At 43.8% G+C, this 15447-nt stretch overlaps 2 protein-coding genes across 13 annotated transcripts in view; one reads left to right on the forward strand and one right to left on the reverse strand.

Annotated features, from left to right (window-relative positions):
- LOC135095001 (ankyrin-2-like) overlaps window positions 1-15447 on the forward strand; it is a 195925-nt gene that overhangs the window by 56752 nt on the left and 123726 nt on the right. For 5 of the 12 annotated variants that reach the window (XM_063995586.1, XM_063995588.1, XM_063995584.1 and 2 more), the window contains one exon: window positions 14299-14447. The exons of 2 other annotated variants lie outside the window; for them this stretch is intronic. The gene's annotated coding sequence lies outside the window, so the exon portion shown is untranslated. Of the gene's footprint in view, window positions 1-7949; window positions 7994-12187; window positions 12258-14298; window positions 14448-15447 lie in introns of those variants that run through there. 5 more of the 12 variants (XM_063995587.1, XM_063995582.1, XM_063995585.1 and 2 more) reach the window with 2 other exon arrangements.
- Window positions 1-15447, reverse strand: part of LOC135095003 (uncharacterized) — a 35373-nt gene that overhangs the window by 3292 nt on the left and 16634 nt on the right. The gene's annotated exons all lie outside the window — the stretch shown is intronic.

Genomic DNA, 15447 nt, shown 5'->3' on the forward strand with positions numbered 1-15447 from the left:
TTGCCAGCTGAAAAGCCTTCTCCATATCCAGAAAGATGACTGCCGCTCTCTTTCCGGTTATGGTAGTAAGCATGTCAAGTAGGTCTTGTGCCAAGGCCTCGTGTGTAGGCATAGATGTTATCATGCAGTGGGCCGGTAAATCACTGTAGCCTGACCATCCTTTCGTCCGTTTTCCCGAGACAGCTTAGAAGAGAAATCGGCCTTGTCTTGCCCGGTTCTTTCGGCTTTGGGATGGGCTGGATCGTAGCCTCTTTCCATGCCAATGGGAATCTTCCTGCGGTATAGGAGTCGTTTAAGACTCGCAGAATCTCGTGTGCGGCAGGTCTCCATTGTCGTATCATGGAGTAGGAGATTCTATCTGCTCTGGCGGCAGTGTCAGGTTTGGATCGTAGTGTGTTTTGTAGTTCTTTTAGCGTGAAGGCGGTGTCCGTTGGCTTGTCTTTCCCACAGGCTCGTGATATAACAGCTTCCTGTTCCGGTCGCTGCTCATCAAGCGCGGTAAGTGTTAAGGGGGATAGTTGCCGTGAACTGGCCCTGTCGGCGTATGTGATGATAAGTCGCCAAGCTTCACTCTCGGGGTCAGGGTGTGTCCGAGGTGCTGCCACTCTGTCTCGCCGCGGTTTTGACCTGTTTCCACAGCTCACCAAGCTTAGTGTGAGAGTTCATCCCTGAGCACCATTCTAGCCATTTCTTTGTTTTGTTTTTGCTTTTCCCTTCTCTTGCCGTCCTGATGGCGGCCCTGAGAAGGTCTCAGGTTGTTTGTGTGTTGTGGCGGCGGATTAGCTTTCGGGCCAGGTTTATTCGGTGGTTGTACTCTTGTACTCTCTTGTCATAGTACCAACGGTGTTTGTACTGTTGTTTGGGTCGCTTCATGAGTGGGATTAAAGCGTCTGCTGCCGTTTGAAAGGCCTCGGTAAGTCTGTTCAATTTCATCCAGTGTGTCCCCGGCTGTTGTTGTCTGGAGTTGGTGTTGGAGTGTCTCCCTGAATGTTGGTTAATCCGCCCACTTGGTGTTCCATCTTGGGTTGCTTCATGAGTGGGATTAAAGCGTCTGCTGCCGTTTCAAAGGCCTCGCTAAGTCTGTTCAATTTCATCTAGTGTGTCCCCGGCTGTTGTTGTCTGGAGTTGGTGTTGGAGTGTTTCCCTGAATTTTGGCCAATCTTGGTGTTCCATCTTGGGATGTGCTTTGGTGTGGGCAGTTTGGGCCGGTTAATAGTGATGGTGGTTGCAAAATGGTCGCTCGCTAGGTGTTTGTGGAGCTTCCAGTGTGCTCCTTGGCAGAGATGCGGCGAGGCAAAGGAGAGGTTGAGGATACCCCTGCTACGTGTGTCGGTTCGCCAGTGTTGAGGAATGTTACTTCGGGGATGTTGTGCGTAATGTCTGCAAGGAGTTGTCCGTGTTGTGTCGTGGGGAGTCGAGGATGCTGTGGTGGGCATTGAACTCCCACCCAATGAAAACTCTTGTGGTCACGCATAGCGTGAGCAGTTCCTCGGGTTCCAGTTGGGCCTTGGGGTGGTGGTATATGTTATAGATTTGTATGTTTTCGTGCTGTAGTTGGACAGTCATCCTCAAGACTTCTGTACCCTCGCTGCAGTAGATCAGATGATCAATTTTTTTTGCTGGGGATGGTGCACCTTACCAGGATTGCGCATCCTAGGGTTCGTCCTTCTACGGCGGGAAGGTGGTAGTCGTTGTAATCCCTGAACCAGACTTGTGCTTCCTCCAGGAGCCGTGTTTCTTGTAGCAGAATGACATTCCTATGGTGTTCGTGTGCGTCCACCATTAGCATGTGGAGTTTGTTCCACAGTCCGAAGCAATTCCATTGCAGGATTTTGAGCATACGCTCCTGGCCTTGGTTTTCTGCTTGGTTTGTTGCAGGTGTGTCGTCCTTGCCCTTGTCGTCGTCTTGTCTGTTGGTAGTGATGGGCGGGATTGCGGATGGGGAGTCAGTCCCCATGCCAGTTTTTCTCTCTCTATGTTGGCTGAGGCTGGTGTAGTTCCTGGCAGCGGCGGAGTAGCGGCGGGTCTCGTGGGCGATGGCGGATCGCTGCCGGGGAGGGGGGTTGTAGTTTTTGGGCTGTGGAGATGTTCGTTTCCTTTTGGAGACTTTGGCGACCACAGTCTCTGTTAGTGTGGTAATGGCTTCCGCTGGGACTTCCTTGCCTAGCATGGATACAAGAGTGGTGGCGAAAGTGTGAAACATTTCCGTCAGGTCGCTCTTGGACAATGTGAGTTGGTCATGAGGCATCATGACGCATCGATGCCTTGGCGCGGCCGGCTGCCAGTTCTTGGCTGTTGTGCTGCCTCTCCCAATGCTGGTAAGTTTTCTTGTGAGGATGCCCTCGGTGTCTGTTGCTGTTGTGGTTTTGATTTCCTGTTCCTCCACGTCGAGGTGGCTGCCAGAGCTGACTATTACTGGGTTCCACTGGGGTTGGCGAGGGACGGTCGGTGTCGAACCATCCATTGATGTTGGGAGGCTCGCTGAACGTCGACGATTTCCTTTCGTGCCGTGCAACTTTTGTTCCAGGCGTGGTGCGGTTGGTGGCAACTGGGACATTTCACTGTAGTCGCTCCTCCTTCCTTGTGTGTCTTGATGCATCTCTCCGTGTCGTGGTTTCCAGCACAGATTCCACATTTCGCTGGGAGGGTGCAATTCATTTTGTGGTGGCCAAACCTCTAGCAGTTGAAACATCTTAGAGGTTCTTTGCTGTAAGGACGTGTGTAGAACACGCCCCAATTCCCTAGGCCCAGTGAGCCGGGTAAGGGGCCGCGAACGGTGATCAGGACCTGCCGTGTTGGTTCCCCGTCTCATGTGGTAAATCTCTCTGCAGCTACCACTTGAGGATGTCTTTGTACCAGTGAGAGCGGCATGAGAAGCGGGTAACGTAGTAGTATCCCTTTGGTGATATCGTGGGAGGCGGATTGCAGGTGGATGGGCTTCCCATTTAGTTCCTTCAAGTTGGTTATGGTATCGTGGATCTCCATTGTTGGGGGGATATGAGCACCTGCCCTGAGTGGAGGACTTTCACTGGAAGCTTCTCCTTCAATCTGAGTGTGGCTTCGATGGCTTCTGCCACATCCACCGGTCGACTCGAAGCCCTCTATGGAAGGTAATATGATCCTGGGGATGGCGTCGGCCTGTTGCCGGGATGTGGGAGTCTCTTTTGGCTGGTGTGATGATGCAGCTTTGTTCGCCCTCAACTCCTCATATTTTGCTTTGCGGGCCCTGACATATTCACGGCCCTGTCTGGGAAATCCGCCATCATCTTCAGTGTAGGTTGAACTGGAAGGCTGGGGGTTAGTGGTCATACCTTCATGGACATAGCACTTGGAAGGCGGTGCATTGTCGTCCTCTTCAGAGTCTTGGTGGAGGCTTCTCTTCGTTCTGTGCACACTCATGGTTCGTTGGCAGGGTGAGACGGTTCTAGGCTCGCGTGATGGACGGCAGGCAGGCTTGCGGGTGTCTATGTCCTCAGGTCTTGTAAAACTGGTGGCTGAGGTCTCGGTGCTGATCTTCCTGACGCACTGGGTAGTATTGTCTCTTACCATCTTGGTTGTGGGGGGAGGGGAATGCCCCAGCTCAGTGAAGTAACAGGTCCTGCCTTGCAGTTGGCGGTTGTTGGCTGACTTTCCGGCTTCTAAAAACCGTTGTAGCAGTCCTGCCCTGCGTAAAAACTGAAAATCTAGGAGGTTATATAACGCTCTCCCCAGAAGCTAATGTTTCCTGTAACCTGGCCCAGCAACTGAGGCTGGACCCGCGCGATCATGGGCGTCCTCATCGCATCGCAGGCTGTCCCTGCTTCAGGAGTTCTTGGAGCTTTTTAGGTCCCCCAGCCCCTTCACCCAAAGGCGGAAGAGAATAAGAGAGTGGAGAAGTAGGAGAAGCAGAGGGAAGGCCGAACCACCCTTCTCTATGGCGAAACACACCGGTTCCCGCTGTCACAGGGTCTTTCCCAATCTGATATTCCGGGCGGGGAACGCGTATGTGAATCACCCTAGAGGTGAAGAGGGGCCAGAGGGAAGGGGAGCACACTGGAATAGCGTGTGTCAATCAAATTTTGTGCACAAGCACAGGGCTTGGTGCTAGGGGTTTTGCTGCAGCGAGTTCAGAGGCAAGAATGGTGGCCTTGCCCCACCCACCAATTGGGTCAATTTTTGACTACTGCTTTGACCCTTTTATAGGACTGGCATTTCAGTGGGCATTTCTTTTTTATTGGATTTTTGTTGCCCTTGGCCAGTGTCCTACAAAAAAAAAAAAAAAAAAAAAAAAGTGTGCCGACACGAGATTGCGTCATTTTCATGCCCTTACTGCTGTCGGTCTCTATTCACCTCTGTCATGCACAGTCGCTCTTACTTGCTGTGAAGTCAATCCTCTCTCACTCAGTGCTATCTTCGCATAATTTGTCCACTCCAGGAGTGGCCTTTCTATTAACTTTCCACCGCCCACATCTGACCTCATTTTTCTCTTTACTAGTTTACTGTCCACCATTCTTTCCACATGTCCAGACCATCTTAACAGACACTGCTGCCTGTCCAGTTCATCTTATTACATGGAGGGACAGAGTAAGAAATGAAGATTTCTTACTATGTCCCTCCATGTTGCTCCACACATACTCCTCAAACAATTAGTTTCGTTTATATTTAAACGTTTCTTCTCCACTACTCCCATGTTCCATGTTTCAGCACCATATAGCACACTAATTATAGTGAAACTGCTGTCAAATTTTGTGCAAAATCTTTATTTCTCTAAGTATACATCAGCTGAGAGAAGAAAAAAAAGTGACCGTTGAACAAAGGAATGTCAGGTTACAATAGTTTCCATGCGGGAACGCTGGGAATACGGCTGCGAAATTTGCCGTATTTTATAAACATGACAATCAGAAAATAAATGTTATAGAAATCTATTCTATTTATTTGTGTTCAGGAGAGAGAGAGAGAGAGAGAGAGAGAGAGAGAGAGAGAGAGAGAGAGAGAGAGAGAGAGAGAGAGAGAGAGAGTCTATTTGTCACGCTGTTGTTAGTACAGCTTCATGCAAATAAATTTTCAGGAGTCAGTGTGATTAATATTGGACCCTCTGTACCCTTGTCGAAATGCAGTCTGGCAGTCTGACAAGGCATTCGGCAAGTAGCGTCAGGAAGGGCAAGTGTGTCTCGGGGTTAATGCAATTTTAACAATGGAGTCAAAAGCTTTTCACTTATTAACTCCTCTTTTCTAATTAACTGTCCTCAGACTCTCTCTCATCACCGCAGTGTTGCATTTCTTGTAATCTATCGCTATTTTCATGCTAACTGCTCTTCTGATCTTGCTAACTGCATGCCTCCCCTCTTCCCGCAGCCTCGCAGCATAAGACTTTCCTCTTTCTCTCACCCCTATTCTGTCCACCTCTCTAATGCAAGAGTTAACCAGTATTCTCAATCCTTCATTCCTTTCTCTGGTAAACTCTGGAACTCCCTTCTTGTTTCTGTATTTCCTCCTTCCTATGACTTGAACTCCTTGAAAAGGGAGGTTTCAAGACACTGATTCTTTCATTTTTGACGACCGCTTTTGACTTGTTTGGGAACCGACGCCTCAGTGGGCCTTTTTGTATTATAATTTTGTTGCCCTTGGCCGGTGCCCTCTTACATAAAAAAAAAAAAAAATCTATATAAATACATATACTTCTCTATCACAGCAGAAGTCAGACTCTTCTCTCTCACCTATTATTATTATTATTATTATTATTATTATTATTTATTTATTTTTTATTTATTTATTTATTTTTTTTCATGGCTGCACTTAAGTTTCGCGAAATTTGCGGCACCAGCAGTCCTGTGCTCTCGAACAGTGCTATTAACTTTAATGTTCTGCTCGGCGAGGGACTTCAACACAGCATGCGATGTAAAGAAATTGTCAAAGTACACTTCGTCCCTGGTGACTACAGAACAAGACTGAGTGGTCGACATCATGCTATTCACAACTCTGGTGCCTAATGGAACCTTGGAGTATTTCATCATGAATCATCTGATAAGCTCTGAAACTCCCAGCTTGCTTCTGTATTTCCTCCTTCCTATGATTTGAAGTCTTTTGAGAGGGAGGTTTCAAGACACTTGTCCTCTATTTTTTTTATTATCGTTTTCGACTTTTGTTTATGGACTGGCGCCTCACTGGCCTTCCTTTTCTTAATATTTAACGCTCTTGGAAGTACCATATTTACAAGAAAAAAAGAAAGACAGAAAAAAAAAGAAAAAATCAACTTGACACAACCTTTCAGATAACTATCCTTCTTCTTGAATGACACTCAACTGTGCCCATCTACATTCAACACCCTTGGTCTGTCCTATACTAATAATAATGTAAACTGGAAGCTTAATATAATTATCACCTCTAGCTAAAAACAGCTTCTATTAGACATTTTGACTTGTCTCCGCCAATTCTTCTCATCCCCCCCAGTCAGCTATATGTATGGGGGTTCCACTCATACCACGCTTTTAGACAGGGTGGAATCAAAAGCATTTCGTTTTATAAACTCCTCTCACCTAACTGACTGTCTTCAGCCTCTTCCTCATCATCTTGTTATCTTCTACCGCTTGTTAACTGCATGCCTCTCCTCCTCCCTTGGCCGCGTTGCACAAGACTTACTACTTTCCCTCAACCATATTCTGTCAAACTCTATTCCAATCATTCATTCCTTTTTCTAGTAAGCTACCTAGTTCCCTGCCTGCTTTTGTATTTCATCTTTCCTATGACTTGAACTCCTCCAGTTCTGGATGATCATTTTGACCTTTCTTTTGGGACTGGCACTCTCATTTTTTTTTTTTTTTTGGCTCTTTTTGTGTCCCTTGGCCAGTCCCTTTTTTTTTTTTTCCACGATGGTCCTCGTAGTTTGTTAGTTCCTCTCAAGGGATATTGAAAGCATGGAACCATTTCGCATGCCTGCAACCAAATGGCATGTTAGAATCATGACTGATTAATGATAAAGAAAGGAATGCTGAAGAGACTTATTTCCACCAAAATATCATATTAGTTTTGTTGTTTGCTTGAGCAATTTTCAAGGCAAAAATTGCTATCTGTACAAATGTATCAAATGAGTCTAGATTTTTTTCTCAGTTGATTATTGGGAACCCACATTGAGTTATTTTCCTTCAGGCCATGTAATACACTATTTTGTACTCTGTCAGATGTAATAAAGTGTTGCAAGGCACCAGGCGGACAACGTCACAAGATGGAGTAGAATAATAATCTTCAAGAGACATTACCGATCCCCCTAATCCCGGCATGCCTGCCAGTAGTGGCACGCATGCCAGAAAGAACTGTGGCCTGTACTGTGGCCTCAGCACTCACCGACGCTGTTCCACTCACACTAGCAGAACTAGTGTGAGTAGAACTGCCAATATTAACTTATTTACCTAAAGAAGGCCTCAGTGGCCTTGAAATAAGGTCTAAATGTGTCAACACACTACTAAAGCCACACCAGCTTATAAAATCTATAGAGTTAACCATATTAAGACTTGTATATATCGTCTGCACCACTGGTCGAAAACGGGCCATCTTAGGGGATTGTTTTTTCCAAATAAAAAAAATTTAAACAAGGGGTAGTTTTACGACATTATTCTTACTATGTCATTCAAAATTTGATAAGGAACGACCGAAATCAGTTTAATCTATGATATTTTATAATTTACTTTTGATCGCTCGCGAAACAATATGACAACGGACGAATATCAATGATCAATGAGATCACTGCCGATTGCCACCTATTTGCCAGACGCACGATCAATTTCCCTTTCATATATGTGTGTGTGTGTGTGTGTGTGTGTGTGTGTGTGTGATTTTTTTTTTTGTGTATTATTATTTTCTTTACTGTAGTTATTATTTTCTTTACTGTAGTTATTACTTTCTTTACTGTATTTATTATTTTCTTTACTGTAGTTTTCTTTCCTGCAGTAATTCATGTAAAATATAAGAACATATGATGCAGCCGATCCCATCTCATCAATCACAATCAATCAGTGTGGTCAGTGTGTGTTTGTTTGTGTTCTGCTTTCTCTCCTGCATTATCCCACGATAAAACTATAAAGACAATGTTTTTTTTTTTTTTTTTTTATGTAGGAAGGGCACTGGCCAAGGGCAACAAAAATTTAATAAAAAAAAAAAAAAATGCCCACTGAAATGCCAGTCCCATAAAAGGGTGAAAACAGTGGTCAAAAATTGATGATTGTTTTGAAACCTCCCTCTTGAAGGAATTCAAGTCATAGGAAGGTGGAAATATAGAAGCAGGCAGGGAGCTCCAGAGTTTACCAGAGAAAGGGATGAATGATTGAGAATACTGGTTAACTCTTGCGTTAGAGAGGTGGACAGAATAGAGGTGAGAGAAAGAAGAAAGTCTTGTGCAGCGAGGCCGCGGAAGGAGGGGAGGCATGCAGTTAGCAAGATCAGAAGAGCAGTTAGCATGAAAATAGCGGTAGAAGACAGCTAGATATGCAACATTGCGGCGGTGAGAGAGAGGCTGAAGACAGTTAGAGGAGAGGGGTTGATGAGACGAAAAGCTTTTGATTCCACCCTGTCTAGAAGAGCAGTATGAGTGGAATCCCCCCCAGACATGTGAAGCATACTCCATACATGGACGCATAAAGCCCTTGTACAGAGTTAGCAGCTGGGGGGGTGAGAAAAACTGGCGGAGACGTCTCAGAACACCTAACTTCATAGATGCTGTTTTAGCTAGAGATGAGATGTGAAGTTTCCAGTTCAGATTAAAAGTAAAGGACAGACCGAGGATGTTCAGTGTAGAAGAGGGGACAGTTGAGTGTCATTGAAGAAGAGGGGATAGTTGTCTGGAAGGTTGTGTCGAGTTGATAGATGGAGGAATTGAATTTTTGAGGCATTGAACAATACCAAGCTTGCTCTGCCCCAATCAGAAATTTTAGAAAGATCAGAATTCAGGCGTTCTGTGGCTTCCCTGCGTGATATGTTTACCTCCTGAAGGGTTGGACGTCTATGAAAAGACGTGGAAAAGTGCAGGGTGGTATCATCAGCGTAGGAGTGGATAGGACAAGAAGTTTGGTTTAGAAGATCATTAATGAATAATAAGAAGAGAGTGGGTGACAGGACAGAACCCTGAGGAACACCACTGTTAATAGATTTAGGAGAACAGTGACCGTCTACCACAGCAGCAACAGAACGGTCAGAAAGGAAACTTGAGATGAAGTTACAGAGAGAAGGATAGAAACCGTAGGAGGGTAGTTTGGAAATCAAAGCTTTGTACCAGACTCTATCAAAAGCTTTTGATATGTCCAAGGCAACAGCAAAAGTTTCACCAAAATCTCTTAAAGAGGATGACCAAGACTCACTAAGGAAAGCCAGAAGATCACCAGTAGAGCGGCCTTGACGGAACCCATACTGGCGATCATATATAAGGTTGTGAAGTGATAGATGTTTAAGAATCTTCCTGTTGGGGATAGATTCAAAAACTTTAGATAGGCAGGAAATTAAACCAATAGGACGGTAGTTTGAGGGATTAGAACGGTCACCCTTTTTAGGAACAGGTTGAATGTAGGCAAACTTCCAGCAAGAAGGAAAGGTAGATGTTGACAGACAGAGCTGAAAGAGTTTGACTAGGCAAGGTGCAAGCACAGAGGCACAGTTTCGTAGAACAATAGGAGGGACCCCATCAGGTCCATAAGCCTTCCGAGGGTTTAGGCCAGCGAGGGCATGGAAAACATCATTGTGAAGAATTTTAATACGTGGCATGAAGTAGTCAGAGGGTGGAGGAGAGGAAGGAACAACCCCAGAATCGTCCAAGGTAGGGCTTTTAGCAAAGGTTTGAGCGAAGAGTTCAGCTTTAGAAATAGATGTGATAGCAGTGGTGCCATCTGGTTGAAATAAAGGAGGGAAAGAAGAAGAAGCAAAGTTATTGGAGGTATTTTTGGCTAGATGCCAAAAGTCACGAGGGGAGTTAGATCTTGAAAGGTTTTGACATTTTCTGTTAATGAAGGAGTTTTTGGCTAGTTGGAGAACAGGCATGGTTCCGGGCAGAAATATAAAGTGCATGAGATTCTGGTGATGGAAGGCTTAAGTACCTTTTGTGGGCCACCCCTCTATCATGTATAGCACGAGAACAAGCTGTGTTAAACCAAGGTTTAGAAGGTTTAGGACGAGAAAAAGAGTGAGGAATGTATGCCTCCATGCCAGACACTATCACCTCTGTTATGCGCTCAGCACACAAAGACGGATCTCCGACACGGAAGCAGCAGTCATTCCAAGGAAAATCAGCAAAATACCTCCTCAGGTCCCCCCAACTAGCAGAGGCAAAACGCCAGAGGCACCTTCGCTTAGGGGGATCCTGAGGAGGGACTGGAGTGATAGGACAAGATAAAGATATGAGATTGTGATCGGAGGAGCCCGACGGAGAAGAAAGAGTGACAGCATAAGCAGAAGGATTAGAGGTCAGGAAAAGGTCAAGAATGTTGGGCGTATCTCCAAGACGGTCAGGAATACGAGTAGGGTGTTGCACCAATTGCTCTAGGTCATGGAGTATAGCAAAGTTGTAGGCTAGTTCACCAGGATGGTCAGTGAAGGGAGAGGAAAGCCAAAACTGGTGGTGAACATTGAAGTCTCCAAGAATGGAGATCTCTGCAAAAGGGAAGAGGGTTAGAATGTGCTCCACTTTGGAAGTTAAGTAGTCAAAGAATTTCTTATAGTCAGAGGAATTAGGTGAGAGGTATACAGCACAGATAAATTTAGTATGAGAGTGACTCTGTAGTCGTAACCAGATGGTGGAAAACTCGGAAGATTCAAGAGCGTGGGCACGAGAACAGGTTAAGTCATTGCGCACATACACGCAGCATCCAGCTTTGGATCGAAAATGAGGATAGAGAAAGTAGGAGGAACAGAAAAGGGGCTACTGTCAGTTGCCCCAGACACCTGAGTTTCAGTGAGGAAAAGAAGATGAGGTTTAGAAGAGTAGAGGTGGTGTTCTACAGATTGAAAATTAGATCTTAGACCGCGAATGTTGCAGAAGTTAATGAAGAAAAAGTTGAGGGGGGTGTCAAGACACTTAGGGTCGTCGACAGAAAGGCAGTCCGACCTGGGGACATTTATGGTCCCCTCCCCAGATGGGGGACTCCGAGGCTGGTGTAGGAGTCGCCATGATCATTTTAAAATTTTTGAGTGAAGGGTGTCTGTGTTAATAGGTGCTTGTAGTTTTGTGTGGAGGAAGAGAGTTGTCTTTAGAGGGCAGGCTGTGACTGCCCCCTTGTGTTGTGAGACACAAAGGGAAACGTTCAGTGAGGTCACAGCTGGGTTTAATGATAAGTTCACAGCACCCCTTGAACAGTGTTTTAGACCTCAATTTGAGTACTAAGATAGTGCAGTACCTTAGTTCAGTCCTGTGTTGACACGATACGTGGAAGTAAAAACTCCACCAAAAGTCGCGCTAATTTCATCTGATATGCAAGGATGCAAATATGGTGCATTTCAGAGACTCGAGGCATAATAATTTTCAAAACATGGTAAAGTCTCTCTCTCTCTCTCTCTCTCTCTCTCTTTGAGTCAACGTAATCACACTATTGTCTGTTACCATGATCTAAAAGTTCAGGTGAATTTGAGGTAGCACACTGGGAGCGATTTCAGTGGGGTGTTGCCACGGCAACGGACTTCCGCCCTCCATTTCACAACGTACCCGGCCACCCTCCCCCGCCACATCAAGTGATTTACTGGACATTGAGTTCAAGGTCATGACTAACAAGTTCACCACAAAAGCTCCATGAAACTAGATTATTAGAAGATGAGGGTGTCAAGTCAGGATGTGATGGGAGAGGAAATTCTGATGTCATAATATGGCAAAACATAATGTATTATAAAATAATTATTTGAGAGATACAATAGAAGCATAGCTTTGCTATAAAGGAGGTAATGACCAAGTAAGGCATCATCCCTCATGTTCACTGTACGAGAAATGAGATGAAAATGTTACAAAAAATATTATGGTTCACTGATGTGGCAGTTTTTGATAAATCTGCTTATACCATCGTGTTTGGGAGACTTATTTACAAGATGAACGAGTTTATCTTAGCATTCATACCATAGCCACTGAATATGGCGGCCATAAGTACTACAATGTCTTATAAACATTTCAGAGCGGAATATTGACTTCAGCTCATTATAATTTCTTTATTATTGTTTCTACCAATTTTTTTTTTTTTTTTTTCAGATATATCTAAGCTCTGAAACTACTGCTGAGTGTAACGTTATTAACCAAAATGCCCTATCTAGTTTCTGAGGTGAGATACTGCAGATAATATAAAATGCCATCCTCTGGTCGTTAGTATTAATGTATAACATTTCTCACTCTTACTCTTGTCAGCTTTCTTGTCCTCTGCGTGGCCAGAGAGAGAGAGAGAGAGAGAGAGAGAGAGAGAGAGAGAGAGAGAGAGAGAGAGAGAGAGAGAGAGAGAGAGAGAGAGAGAGAGAGAAACGAAAAAAAAAAATAAATAAAAAGGACTGATAATGGTGGGGTCACGATTACTCAGAGAGAGAGAGAGAGAGAGAGAGAGAGAGAGAGAGAGAGAGAGAGAGAGAGAGAGAGAGAGAGAGAGAGAGAGAGAGAGAGAGAGAGAGAATGACTTCTAATATACATGCATTTCAAAACTTATTTTGATGTCTAATTACCTTCAAATCACAATTATTCTACAAAGTTGTAGAATCAATCACTGACTTTATGATCTCATATCAATTTCAATTGTTTTTCCTTACAATCACGAATAATTGCATTTGAACTATCATTTTGCTGTTGCCTGTTTTGCGTTAATATTTGACTACTATATGAAACCACTTTCAAAAGGGCGGAGGATGGGGAAAGTGGTTGGTGGGATAAATGCGATAAGGTCCCCGGCCTGTATCCTGGTAAAACACTTTTCAGTGTTGCTAAAACTCACTTAGTAGATAAGCAGGTTTTCATTCATCGCAAATCGACAATAATATTTATAATATCTAATAATATCACAATACTGTAAACATTCTTGACCAAAATGTTTGGAATAATTTAAACATTACAATATGTAACAAAATTATGCATACATTGGAGTATCAACCCAGCTACCAGTCAACAATAATGTCACTTTGTTTTCAAGGCATCGATTCGGTATGTGTGTTTGTGTGTGTGTGTGTGTGTGTGTGTGTGTGTGTGTGTGTGTGTGTGTGTGTGTGTGTGTGTGTGTGTGTGTTAGGGAGAGAAGGGAAGTAAAATGTAGTACGAATATAGGTATAAAAATGTATATATATACGAGTATAGATATAGAAATGGATATCTGTATTTAATCAATATGAACGTCCCTTCCTCTCTCTCTCTCTCTCTCTCTCTCTCTCTGGATTACTGAATGGTATTATCACAGATGTTACATATCGCTCTGTATGACACGGGTGCTGCAGTTAATCTTATCAAAATGATGTATTTCGGAAACTCTCTTCTTCTCAGGATCTCATCACTACATTACCTCCTGATGTCAATGTCAATGGTATATCTAGGAAAATTATCTTACTTCATGGGAAAGTACTCTTATCACTGTTTTTATCACCCCAGGAACCAGACATATGTTATTATTTTTATATTGTATCTGATGTATCTTTCAATGCTGATCTTCTCATAGGCTTCAACACCGCGTGAAAATATGACATCAGTCTTTTCCCTGCCATCAATGAAATTGCTCAAGGGGATACTTATATTCTTACTGTTCTTCCTCTGGTACTTCCTCTCTTGCTGGTGTAGTGACATCTGTTGCAACTCTTCCTTCTACTAGCGATCAGATGTTATCTACACGGGATTCTTGTGTTATATCATCTAAATTGCCTCACAGCCTGAATTTCAATCAACTTCCCAATCCGACCACGGTGTAACTCCTTGTAAACACATTTTGCTAGCAGATCCGGTAACGCTATCTGAATGTGCTTTATATGTTGTAAAGACTAAGGTTAGGCCTGCTGTATCAGTCAGTGATATTCTCTGTTATGCACAACAATGTCTATACAAAGGTGTCGAGTTAAAACCCGTTCTTACCACAATCAATGAAAATGGTTTCTGTAAAATTGGGTTAAAAATGTCACATCTGCGCCTATCAAGCTCAAAGCAGGTGTGCTACTCGGAGAAGCCTTGCCTTACTCTGATAAAGTTGAAATCCTGGATGATTTACCTTTTTCTATCAATAATGTATCTGCATCTGACAACCATGACATGTCTTCTCTCCCGCCTGTCATGGATGATTATATATCTATACTTGATTTCCCAGAATCTCAACATAAATTACTCGCTCTCCTAAATTCTTTCAGGAACGTTGTCTCGCTTCCTGGTGAACCTCTAGGCCAGATGGACGTCATCACTCATGCTATTCATCTGACGCCTAGGCCCAGACCATCTTACACCCAGAGTTATAGGGTGCCACACAATCGTCGTGTTCTGCTTGATGAAGCTGTGCGAGGTATGTTACTTCAGGATGTAGTGAACCTGCCTGTTCACTTCATAACGCTCCCTTATTACTTGTTCCAAAGAAGCTAAGCGATTGGCATGTCGTTGCAGACTTCAGAAAACTCAACACATCTACCATTACTGACCGTTATCCTATGCCAAGGTTAGGTGATTTTCTTCAGTCTTTCGGATATTTAAATGCGGTATTTTCTACCCTAAACTTACACTCAGGATTCTTCCAAGTTGAATTAGAGCAAACTTCACAGCGATATACTGCTTTCACTACCTCCTCTGCCTAATTTATTTTCAAATGCATGGCCCAAGATCTAAGTAACTCGCCTCTAACGTTTCAGAGATTCATGAATTCTGTTCTCTCAGGTCTTATCGGTAAAAGTGTGTTCTGCTTTCTTGATGACGTTATCATTGCATCAAAGTCTTTACAGGATCATTTTCACATGCTGCCTCTCGTTCTGTCAAGCTTTTAAGCAGCTGGCTTAAAGATCAAACTCAGCAAAGGCTCCTTTCTCAAACAGCAAGTCAAATTCCTTGGTCACAAAGTCGATAGAGATGGTATTCACACCTTAAATGACAAGGTAAATGCTGTGAAAAATTTCCCTGTTCCTGCTAATATTGATCAGATCAGGCAGTTCATCGGTTTTGCTGGATTTTATCGCCAGTTCATCAAAAATTTCAGCCTTATCATTCAACCTCTCACTCATTTGCTCAAAAATAATGTCGCATTCATCTGATCTGAAAAGGGACAAGATGTCTTTGATGTCTTGCTTTTCCATATTCCGAGAAACATTTCACCTTATACACTGACGCTTCTGTCGTTGGAATCGGTGCTGTTCTCATGCAGAAAGATTCACTAGGTAAACATCGCGTATTAACGTACGCTAGGAGACTTCCTAGCAAGGCAGAACAAAATTATGACGTCACAAAGCGTCTCGCCGTGATATGAGCGTTACGTCATTTTTGTTAACTCATCTTAGGCTATACGATTCATGTGCACA

The sequence above is a fragment of the Scylla paramamosain genome, chromosome 47 (assembly GCF_035594125.1).
Source record: "Scylla paramamosain isolate STU-SP2022 chromosome 47, ASM3559412v1, whole genome shotgun sequence".
NCBI lineage: Eukaryota > Metazoa > Arthropoda > Malacostraca > Decapoda > Portunidae > Scylla > Scylla paramamosain.